At 36.2% G+C, this 12,700-nt stretch overlaps 1 long non-coding RNA gene across 1 annotated transcript in view; it reads right to left on the minus strand.

Annotated features, from left to right (window-relative positions):
* Window positions 1-526: 526 nt before the first annotated feature.
* Window positions 527-12,700, minus strand: part of LOC125925505 (uncharacterized) — a 14,761-nt gene continuing 2,587 nt past the window's right edge. The window contains exon 2 of the long non-coding RNA XR_007458849.1: window positions 527-806. This is a non-coding gene — a long non-coding RNA (uncharacterized LOC125925505). The remainder of the gene's footprint in view (window positions 807-12,700) is intronic.

Genomic DNA, 12,700 nt, shown 5'->3' on the forward strand with positions numbered 1-12,700 from the left:
GGCTCAAACTCACAGACCGTGAGATCATGACCTGAGCGAAGTCGGACGCTTAACCGACTGAACTACCCAGGTGTCCCTACATCCCAGAGAATTCGAATGAAGGTCACCAGCTGAAATTGGTGAAACCTGGATTCAAATGCATATTCTTATTCACTAAATAATATTACTTTACATTAATAATTAGCCTTTCATCCATTTTAATCCCCCTCATTGTAAATTCTTTTGGAATTTTGGAGTGTTGCAATGCATATTTTCAATCTTTCTGACACTTCCCTTCTTCTGCACGTGGTTTCTAGCATAATGCTTTGTATTTGGTTGAATCTCAATAAATATTTGTTCATTGAAGAGAAACATATAAGGACTACTTTTACCATGGATTTATATTTTGTTTTCTCATATTTTTTTGAAAAGTGTACTTTTTTCTGTAATAAGAAATGACTTATTGAACTACCTCAGTGATACGAGATTTTCGGTCTATGAGTGACTTAAAAATGTTATCAAATGTTTTACCTCAGAAATATTGAGATATTCTCAACTCTGGGGCACTTTATTGATGTCGTCATATGATAAACTTTGAATGTATACAATAAATTTTAGGCAAAATTCTCTTCACGGCAAAGTATGGTTACCTTATCATAGGCCAGTGAATGTTTGTTGAAAAAAATTAAACTGTTTCCATGGAGAATTAGCAATCTGCACAAGAGAAAAAAGTTTCCACGGAGTCTCCAATATCTTGAATATTTTTCTCGGTCTCTATGGTCATGATTTGATCACTGTAGTGTTGGGACAGAGGAAGGAGTCTGAAACTGAAGGTGATAAGAAAGAAGAAATGAATATTAAAGATGTTCATATACTACAAGTTCATTGTGTTTTTTCATAAAAAGAAAATAAATGTCTAGTTTTTGTTTGATAGAAAAAAAAGAAAAAAAGATGAATGAATAAGACCTGAACCCATAGCGGTGCATCTCTGCCAAAGATATTGAAAATGGGGATAATGTCTGTGTACATCACTATTTTTAGTGTCAATTGCCAAATAAAACCTTGATGTCTTGTTTACTTCGTCTCTTTACAACCTCTTACTATTCATCATTACTGTAGGAACAAAATGTTGTATTTATCTGAAAGTTAAAATGGACATTATCTGTGGTATCACTGAAATATTCTACAATTCCATGTCAGCGTCTCATCACGCATGATTAAGCTTATCTTATTTCCCCAGAGGCCAGTGTGGCCTCTTGTGTTCCAGGGTAACTATCAACAAAAAGTTATAAACAATAGCACAGAACGTTGCCCTGGCAGATAAAATACTCTTCTCTCATGAGTCTGATTTCTAAACCGATTCACCTTGGGGCTTGACTATGAATTGGGTGGGTGGGGAGAACTTTTGCCAAAATGCCTTTCCAAATTAAATGAATACATTAGGCTATTTAGGAGGGTCAGAGAGGTGGGGGAGAGGGGAGGAGAAAGAATTAATTTATAAAAACTATCTTAGCAAGATTATTTATACATACACAAACATGATTAATTATTTAATTTCAGCTCTTGAGTTAAAACATTACAGACCCTTAAAGACTCTCATATAACACTTTGCATTGAAAATGCTTTATGGGGGCACCTGGGTGGCTCAGTCAGTTCGAGCCCTCTGTTGGGCTCTGTGCTGATAGCGTGGAGCCTGCTTGGGATTCTCTTTCTCCTTCTCTGCCTCTCTCTGGCTTGCCCTTTCTCTCTCTCTCTCTGTCTCTCTAAATAAACATTTTTTAAAAAATAAAATGCTTTCTAGGTAGTACTACATTATTTGTGGATGTGCCATTAATTCACACATGGACTACTAACTCTATTCAAATGCCAGATATTCTTGTTGGATTACTTCCAGGTGGTATGCATCATTGTAAATAATTATATAAGTAAAAATTAGCTTATCATCTGGAAAGTGGAGAAAATCGTATTTATATTTATATTTATATTCACCAAGATTGGTCAAGCTCCTAACTTCATCCCTCCTACCCTTAACCATCTCCATTTTCACCATCAGATAGAAAATCTTGATTGTTAGTCTTGCTGGAATGACTAGAAACTTTCTCATTTGAGGACACCAGAGGAAATCCTTACTCGACGATGACAATGCCCCCCAACTTCCCTTTGAAAGACATTATGATAAAGCAAAAATTCAGAATTCATAAATAAAATGAAATCTGATACATGTTCTTACTCAAATGCTCTCCTTTTTAAAATGACATTTTAAAATAATATTCCCTTAGATAGCTCCTTAAAGCTGCTTTTTAAAAAAGAGGATCCACAGATGTTCAACGAATTCTGTTTTTATTTCCACTGACATGCCATCTGGGAGTAGAAATGGTGTGCCATAATGACTGGTTGTTTCTTAATTCTTGTAGAAGAATGACTTTTCAGATTATCAATACATTTTTCCATTCTTTGAACTAGAGTGACATACATAAGGATTAAATTAATAATTTTCTGTAATTGCTTTTGTTTTAGACAATCATTTCAAGCGTTTTTGCTAAATATATTTACCACAGTTTTTTTTTTTTTTTGAAATTTGCATTCTCCTTTTATGAAATTCCACTGCAGGGTAATTCAACAAATGTGTGCCTGTTAAAGAGTTGTGACTGTGGGCAGAGTTGTACATTTTAGCTTTGGTATAAATGGTTTTGCTATATTTGGTAAGAAAGATGTAAAAAGAACCTTGGACTTTCCCTCATATGATACAGAAAAGAAATGAAAAGTTTAAAAAAATTTAAAAAGAAAAACCATCCAAACGGACTTTTACTGAGTCAGAGGCTACGTGTCAGGGTTTCAGAGCAGTCGAGAGCTCAGTCACACAAGATACCTTGTCTGTGAGGTTAGGCAGTGTCCTTCTCACTTCAAAGCTGATGAAAGTCAAGTGACCCAACAGGTAGGCTGGCAGGAGAGTTGTGTTAAGACTTCATCTGGTGCTTTTATATACTTCATTCTAGACTCTGCTGTCATTTCTTTTCCCGTGAGTTACACAAACAAAACTTGCGTATCAATGTGAAAGACTTTGAATTTCTACATTTCTGGCAGTTGAGGTAATCCTTGAGAAAAATGTTAATCAAAGTGCGAGAGTTTGTGATATTACTAATCAAAGAATAGTAATGAGAGTATATAGGGTATAGGTAGAAAGATATTATTTTGTAGAATAGATTTATTACAGCTGAGTTGGCTGTAAAATATATTTCTATGAAGCCAACCAGTAGGATTTCCCTACTGATTTCTGTTTTTAAGTGAGTGAAATATTTTCACTTATAACATCTCTTGAGATGTAATGAGATAAGAACTGAGCATCTGGTAACATGTTGGTGACAGAGTGGCTAATGTGGCTTTTGTTTACCAGAGCACTAGTTGAAATTTTCTCTGTGGGGTACTGTAGTTCCAATTTAGCAGTTTATTTTGTTGCGGCACTATGTTCCAGTATCTCATTTCAACCATCAACTGCTTCTCTGTTCTTCTTTCCCGTCTCATTTTGTTTATATTACATTTCAGAAATAGTCAAAATTCTCAAGATTTTCTTCTTTGACCACAAGTAGAGTGACAAATAGGCCCAAAGCAAAATCAGATTTTACCAGTAGGTCCTGTGTTGGTCAGGCTAATGACTAACAGAGTGGCGTCCACATGGTGTGTTTGAAGAAGATACTGAGAAATACTCTTTGCTCAGAAAAGAGATCTCACTCACTATTCTGTCATAGTGTCTACATCCCAGAAGTGAGATTTTATTTCTTTGAATCTGGAAGGACCTTTAACTTGTAGTCTGTTCTTGCTGTGGTTCAAGTGCAGTTACTCCTGGAATGAACTCTTGTTTGTTTGTTATTTTACCAATATCGACAACTCTTACCTGGTGGAGATGAATTGAGAACCCTTTGAGACTAAGACATTCTAGGAAAGGGGAAGTAATTGGCTTGAAGGACTATTTTCATGATTCTTTTATGAATATTGCAATTGAAGGTTTTTAATTATATTTTTTTGGATGATGGGGGGAAAAAAAAGCACCCTGGAGGGCTTATAGTTGTTTTTTTAACATGTTGTTAGATATATTTAAAAAAAAATTTTTTTTTAACGTTTATTTATTTTTGAGACAGAGAGAGACAGAGCATGAACAGGGGAGGGGTAGAGAGAGAGGGAGACACAGAATCTGAAACTGGCTCCAGGCTCTGAGCTGTCAGCACAGGGCCGGACGTGGGGCTCGAACTCACGGACGGCGAGATCGTGACCTGAGCCGAAGTCGGCCGCTTAACCGACTGAGCCACCCAGGTGCCCCGTTAGATATATTTTTTTAAGCAACTACTTTTGCAAGAATGAGAAATGATATGTGGCAGGAAATAAAATGGAATTGGTCAAAATAATTTCAGCCAACTCACAGTTTAAGGTCTTACCCATTTTATTGCTTTTTAAATGTCATGTCATAAAACCAAAGGTTAGAGGTACTCTACGTGGAGTAAATGCTCTAATTAATCTGATTTGGATTTACTTATAGTAAGTGTTGACTAGGGTTGATTTCTTCTGAGGATTTCCTGCTTTGATTTTGTGGTGGAGCCTACTGGGTCAAGAAGCTTAACTAACATTTTTCCAGTGTGTTATAATTCTTTGTATTTCTCTTACTAGTTTCCTTAGTCATTTCCTTGTTGGAAATGAAAAAGCATTTGGCAATCATGGAAATAATTTATCTGATCACAATCTGCCTCATGGGCTCAGGTAGAATGAAGGAAAAAGTGACTATGTCATTTTGGGCACTCCACCGATGAAAATTGTTGCTATGTGTACATTAGGAAAATAGTTACCTGAAACAGATTACTCACCTGGGGGAGTCTTTAAACTTATCTGAAGAGTCTATTCTAGGAGATCCAAAATTTAGCAATTGCCTTAAGTTGTCACTTAAGTTGCCACTTCCCTAGTTCTTGATTTACATAGACTACTACCTCTTGGAAAAGTTGATTTTCAGTGGTTTCCCCACCTAAAATGAGCTTTCTCAAAAGTGACTGGAGTTTATTTTTTAAATAAAATTGTTGAGTTTACATTACAGTAATAATTTTTCAATTTTATTGTCACTCGTAGAATGACTCATGACTAATAGTGGAATTTAAGTATCCAACTGAAAAGTCATGTGTGAAATTCTGGCTAAAAAACAGGTTTCCAAAGAAATGCTATAGTGGTAATGGTGATGATCAGGATGGTGCTTGTGTTTGGAAAAACTATATGCAAAAGCAACATTTAAATAATTGAAATTTTTGTATACACTTAATTTAGAAAAGAGTTTTCAGATATTATAAAAGTATATCATTTGGATTTAAAATAAAAACTATTTTCGGGGGACCTGAGTGGCTCAGTTGGTTAAGTGCCTGACTCTTGGTCTCAGATGAGGTCTTGGTCTCAGGGCTATGAGTTCAAGCCCCACATTGGGCTTAGCACTGGGGTGAAGCCTACTTAAAAAGTAAATCAATAAAAATAAAAAAATAAAATAAAACTATTTTTAAAAAACCTTAACCTGTTATATATTTAAAAACATGTCTTTATGTAGTTGTTTTAAAGTATATTTATTTGAATGAATGAGTTATAAAGATTTTGAAAAATCTATATTAATTGATATTAATAACTGTATAGCTCTGACATTCTGTTATTTTATAATACTCTTGATTTTAATGTCAATTTCTGGATGATACAGATGTCATTTTTATAACAACTTACAGTTTAAAAAGTTATAGCCAATTATCTTTATAGGTATATCTAATCTATCTTGTTTCAATTGCAGGAAGCATATAGGATCCAAGTCTACTTTGTTCTTGAGTATAGAGCAAGATTACCTACATGTGAATCTGAGCAATAGCACTTAATATCGGCATGACTTCAGACAATGTAAACTGTAGCTAAGTTTTCTCATCTGTAAGTGGGTTGACAATAGTATCACTTTCACTGGCTTATTGTGAGGAATAAATGTGTTGATTAATGAATTACCCTAAGCTCCTGAGACTGTGCCAGGTACCCAGTAAGAAGGCATTAAACAATTACCATTATTGATTATAAAGAAGATATTGCTGGAGTCATAGAGGTCTGAGTTAAATTCCCAATCCTAGACTTATTAATTAAATGACATTGGGCAAGTTAGCAAACCTGTTTGATCTCAGTCTTAACATAAATCTAATGGGATTGCTGTATTAGGTAAGCGTATCTCATGTAACTTATTAGCACATGTTGTGGCACTATTAGATGTATGATAGATGGTAGCTCAAAAAAGAATGTACTTAAAGGCAGACAGTAAAACAGTTGCAGGTAACTGTAAAATACTGGATTAAAAAATCTATATAAAAACACTAGAAGGCATTTAAAGTAAACAGAAATGTGTAACTGGCAGGGTTTTAAAAACCTGTAACTGGAATGTGTAAGAATTGCGTTTACAGCTTATGGTCCCAGGGTGAGACCCAACTCTCACAGATATGGCTGTGGAAATAAATTGCAGCCTTACTAGCTAATGATATCAAGATCAGAGTTTGGGATTGGGAAACAGCTAGAAATTTAAAGGAAAACTTGGACAGCACAAAACTTAGAAGTAAGACAAATTCAGAGCATAAACTGTCCAAATCCATGGTTGGCTGCTGAACTACATACGTACAGACAAGAGGCTTGATGAAAATTAAACAGACGCTAGAAGAAGTCTGAAAAATATAAGTATTTAGATCCAGATCTGTGATTTGGATGCTTTTCTTAACTGAGTGCAATTTTCAACTGTGCACAGCACAGGTGGCAGAAAGCTGAAGCTGGGCAGATTTGAGATATGATGATACGGAACCCCAATGCAGAATAGCAACTGGAAAATAGGGAAGAGTCCCTAGAAGCAAGAAATCACAGAAAGTGAGTCTCATCTCTGCCCCAAGTTTTGGCTTAACAGAGAATTTTGTGGCAACAGGGAGTCTTACAGGGATCTGTAAGAAAGAAGTAAGAAACCACAGGCTGTGTTCCATAGGGGGAAGCTATATTTTTAGTTAAATACCAGGCAAATTAACTGCCTAGGAAAATAAAGCTCCAATAATTCTCAGAAGAACAAAACAGCACTATGAATACCTATATCATATTGTCTACAATGCCAGTTTTCAGCCAAAAATTTATAAGATGTGCAAGAAGACAGGAAATTGTGACCCATACTTGGGAAAAAAAAGTAGCCAATAGAAGCTGACCCTGAGATGGCCCAGGTGTTGGATTTACTAGATAAAGCCTTCCAAGTAGCTATTATAAATATGTTTTAAAGATTAAAAGAGAGGCACCTGGGTGGCTCAGTCCATGAAGCCTCCGACTTTGGCTCAGGTCATGATCTTGAGTTTCGTGAGTTCGAGCCCTGTGTCAGACTCTGTACTGACAGCTTGGAGTCTGGAGCCTGCTTCAGATTCTGTGTCTCCCTCTCTCTCTCTCCGCCCTTCCTCTGCTCATGCTCTGTCTCTTTCTGTCTCTCAAAAACAGACGTTAAAAAAAATTTTTTTTTAAACATTGAAAGAAAATATATTCAAATATTTCTTGACAGGGAAGTGGTAACTATATAAAAATTAAGTTCTAGACCTGAAAAATAAAGTAACTAAAATTTAAAAAACTGCTAGATGGGTTTAACAAAAGATCAGAAATGGAGTAAGAGATAATTAGTGAATTCGAAAAAGGATCAATAGAAATTACATAAATATAAGAATGGTGGGGGGAGGAGATTAAAGAAAAATGAACAAAACCTCAAAAACTTCTGGGGCATTCCGAAGCAATCTAACATATGGAAGTGGAATTCCATAAGGAAAGGGAAGAGAAAAAAATCAGAAAAAGTATTTGAAGAAATAATGGCCCAAACTTCCTCAAATTTCATGGAAAACAATAATTTATAGTTCATGAAACTCAACAAACCTAAAGCAAGATAAACAGAGAATGTTACCCTCATAGTCATGTAGGATAGGGGACAATAATATTAAGAATGGAGGTGGGGCTCCTGGGTGGCTGTTGACTGAGAGACCGACTTTGGCTTGGGTCATGATGTCATGGTTCATGAGTTCGAGCCCCACATTGGGCTCTGTGTTGACAGCTCAGAGCCTGGAGCCTGCTTTGGATTCTGTGTCTCCCTCTCTCTCTGACCCTCCCCCATTCATGCTCTGTCTCTCTCTGTCTCAAAAATAAATAAACATTAAAAAAAATTTGTTTTTAAATAAGAAAAAAATGTTAATCCTATGAGACTTTTTGCCTGTTGTTTTACAGTCCTTCCTAAAGATTAAGATATAAAAGGAGGAAGCATAAGGATCATAAAAATACCCACTAAATGCCCTAATACTAAGAATGAAATAAAACCAAACAACAAATACTATGGAGTAGAACAAATCACTAAATTAAAAAAAAAAAAAAAAAAAAAAGAATAGGGAGTACATGGAAAAAAATGGATAGATGAGGATAAATATCAACTTGTCTACAGGCCTTTCTCTAGTTTTCCCTGGTGTTTAAGCTAACTGACATTTTTGAACCCATAACACGTAGGGTGTGGAATACCAGGAGGCTAATTACTTCAGATTCATTACCACATTTACGTCATATGTTAATTAGCTAAGGTCAACTCCTCTCTTTCTTTGTACATTTATGTATATATGTGTGTATATATGTGTCTGTGTATGGGTGTGTCTGTATATTATTGGTATACTTTAGGAAATATGATTTCTTCAATTGTGGAGGAAATGATATATATTTAACATATTAATATACATATATAATATATATTTTTATATATTTCATCCATAATTGAAGAAGTCATAGTTTCTTTTTTTTTTTTTTTTTAAATTTTTTTTTCAATGTTTTTTATTTATTTTTGGGACAGAGAGAGACAGAGCATGAACGGGGGAGGGGCAGAGAGAGAGGGAGACACAGAATCGGAAACAGGCTCCAGGCTCCGAGCCATCAGCCCAGAGCCTGACGCGGGGCTCGAACTCATGGACCGCGAGATCGTGACCTGGCTGAAGTCGGACGCTTAACCGACTGCGCCACCCAGGCGCCCCAAGAAGTCATAGTTTCTAAAGGTTACCAAATATACAGCTCTTCTAGAGAAAGATTGATGCTATTAGTAAATACTAAGATGTGTGATTTAAATGGAATTTAGATTTAAATGTAATTCTATGACTTTGTATATATATATACACACACACACACACACACACACACATATATATATATATATATATATATATATATATAAAGAAAAACCCACATAAGTACAACTCCTAGCAATAACAGTCCGTGTGTATATATATAACCTAAAGTTACAAACGCACTGTGGGTTTTTCTTTATTTCTTTTTTTTTTTTTATCTTTGGGAACTAGTACAGAAAATTCAAATATTTAAAGAAATCAACAAAGATAATATTTATAGAAATATTAAGAATGATTATAATTTCCTACTAGCTCTAAATTCTTTTCCTAACAAATATGTAATATTGCATAGTATATACAGGATACTGTGCCTGCCAGATTCTTGATCATGAAATATATAAGTTGTGATTTTTAAAAAAAATGTTTGAGGGAGAGGGCACATGCACAAGTGGGAGAGGGACAGAAAGAGAGAGGGAGAGAGAGAAGACCAAGCAGGCTCCTCACTGTCAGCTCAGAGCTCAGTGTGGGACTTGAACTCACCAAATGTGAGATCATGACCTGAGCCAAAATCCAGAGTCAGATGCTCAACTAACTGAGCCACCCAGGTGCCCCATGATTTTTGTTTTTAAGGTTGTTAAACCTATGATGGGGAAAACATGCACTCAAAACAATTAGGAAAGTTCCAAAGTATGTAGACAAGCATTTGTTTAAACATGAAGTGCTTGAAGCACCTGCATCAAAACTACCTAGGGCACTTAATAAAAACACGGATGTCTTGGCTCTAATCTCTACCTACTGAATGCCAGTCTCTTGAGGTGTGGTTTTGGGGTTGTACAGTTTGGAAGCATCCCCAGCTGTTTCCTAATGCTCTTCAAAGTGTTAACACTGTGAATCTAGAAGGGTAGGGCAGTGAGAGATTCTTCCAACACGGACTGGTTAGCAGACAAGATGGTGCTTCACTTGGGCCGTAAGTGGAAGGATAAGTTGAGATGAGAGTAGAGGATATTCCGAGAGGATACAGGAGTGAACAGCCCCAAATTTTATCTTTTTGTGAAAGAATGAGTCACAAGAACGATTTGTGTTAAGTATAAAAGTTTAAAAGGATAAAAAGATCAAGGATAAAACTTTAAAAAATACTGGAAAATTGGGTTGGTGTCATATTGAAAGGGCCCATAGTTTCTCTTCATGGATAAAAAAAGGAAGGAGTATTTTGTACCTGCTAACAAAAGGCCTCAAGGATTGAAAGTACTTTTAGAACTACTTATGCACCTTTGTTTTTGGTAGCTTCTTTCCCTTATATACACATACCATAAACTTTTGCTGTATTTGTTTCCTCTTTTATTTGTAAAGATACTGTAATATAAATACTAAACATCCTACTTATCCCAAATACTTCTTCTGTAACCATTGTAGCATCTGCTTAAAATTAATCTAATTGTCTTATATTACTAAATGCCCATATTCAAATTATTTTCCCCATTATATCCTACTGTTTTATACAGCTATTTTTTTTCTCCCCAAAACGAGATCTAGTTAAGAATCACTCACTGCACTTGGTTCTAAAGTTGCTTTCAATTTAGAACACTAACCTTCCCGCCCAACTGCCCTTCTTTTTCCTCTTATTCCTGACATGGTAGCTTTTGAATTGTAACTAACAGGATTAGAGAGAGTTTACCTTTTTCCCCCCATTCAACCATTCATTTACTCATTCACTCTAATTTTTTTAAAAACAGTTATTTGTTGAACCACTTTTGTGTGTTCAACGCACATGAAGCTGGACATACAAGAGAACAGCAGTGTCTTCTCTATCGCATATCAGGAATTATTTTGAAGGAAACATTGTTTTTCTAATGAAAATAGAAGTGCTGAGAATGTCATAAAAAATACATGCACACATGCACACACATACCCGCATGTTAAACAGATCACAGCAAACTTTCAGAGTATAAAGTAATTTTTGCTTATGAAAACTCTTTTTCGGAGTTTACGATACATAGCCACAACATTTCAATTACAAGAATCCAATGATATGATTTTCTAAGTTGCAACTTAAAAACCCAAACTTGTGGTTAAAACCAAGAATGAGATTCCTCTAACTTAGGCATCTAGATTTGGAATCTAGACCAAACAAGTATACACAACAAGCAAGACTCATTCAGAAATGAACATCACACAAACACAGTTCTGTTCCAAGTGTGGGAAAGTATCAGGAAGTTGGGAGAGTTTCTTTTGCTCTTAGAGCCTTAACTGAGCTCGAGAAGAAAAGCCGATGGAGGGATCCTGGCAGAGAAGATGGCAGGGACTGATTCAGAGGGAGAAGTTTATTTCTGCTGTTAAATAATCTCCTTTTTATGTAAAAACATTTTTAAAGATGTTCAAGAGTGCTTAGGCATGTCCTTGGAGCTATTCTGTCCTTCACCCATCTGGACCTTTATGGAGCTGCCTCGGGAATGGGCAATGGGAAACCTTCCCTGGGAAGGTTTTAAAACTGGAACTGAGAAAAGTATACCATTCTCTGAGTTTCTGGAATTTAGGACATAAGGCTTGTGACGTGTCAGCCCCGTGTTTCCCAGCAGGGTTTCAGAGAGGAGGAAGCTGCTTTGCAAAGAGAAAGAGAAAGAGGGAAGCTGTTCTGAAGAATGAAGGAGAGAGTCTGGGGGTGTTTGAGTCGTCTATGGTTCCACTGTTTACCAAGGATCACCCAAGCACCTTCTTGTCCCGTGTTTCATGAGATACAGCCCTTCCCAAAGCTCTCTGAGCATAATTTCTATTTTAAAAAAAGTCCAATTTGAGTTGGGTTTCTGTTTCCAACAAATCATTTTATTTTCACCTAGTTCTCTCCAATTATTTGGATGTTAAATACAAATTAATATAAAACGAATATTGGATAACAATAATAGCAATGACTATTTGTATAATGCAATATGCCAGGCACTGTTCTTTGCGTTAACTTTTTTAATCCTCAAAATGCTCCTATGAAGTAGATGCTGATATACTTCCAATTTACACAAGAAGCAAGATTAAGTAATTTGTAAGTTAAGTTTATCCATATATGTATTAGTGTCAACGTTAAAACCAGAGTCTGGCTCTGCCATGCTGTAACCATTATGCTTCTCTGCATGATTGATTCGGTGTGCTTCCTTTCCTCTTTACTGTCCTTCTTTCCTACTATGACTGCAATGCTATCTCACCATTTAAAAAAATTTTTTTTAATGTTTATTTATTTTTGAGGCAGAGAGAGACAGAGCATGAACAGGGGAGGGGCAGAGAAAGAGGGAGACACAGAATCTGAAACAGGCTCCAGGCTCTGAGCAGTCAGCACAGAGCCCGACGCGGGGCTCGAACTCATGGACCGCGAGGTCATGACCTGAGCTGAAGTCAGACACTTAACTGACCGCGCCACCCAGGCGCCCTGATCTCACCATTTTAAGAAAATGTTTATTTATTTTGAGAGAGAGAGAGTGTGTGAGCATGAGCGGGAAAGGCAGTAGGAGAGGGAGAAAGAGAGAGGCAGTGAGGGAGAGAGAAAGAGAGAGAGAGAGAGAGAGAGAGAGAGAGAGAGAGAGAGAGAGAGA

Source organism: Panthera uncia, chromosome F1 (assembly GCF_023721935.1).
Source record: "Panthera uncia isolate 11264 chromosome F1, Puncia_PCG_1.0, whole genome shotgun sequence".
NCBI classification, from domain to species: domain Eukaryota; kingdom Metazoa; phylum Chordata; class Mammalia; order Carnivora; family Felidae; genus Panthera; species Panthera uncia.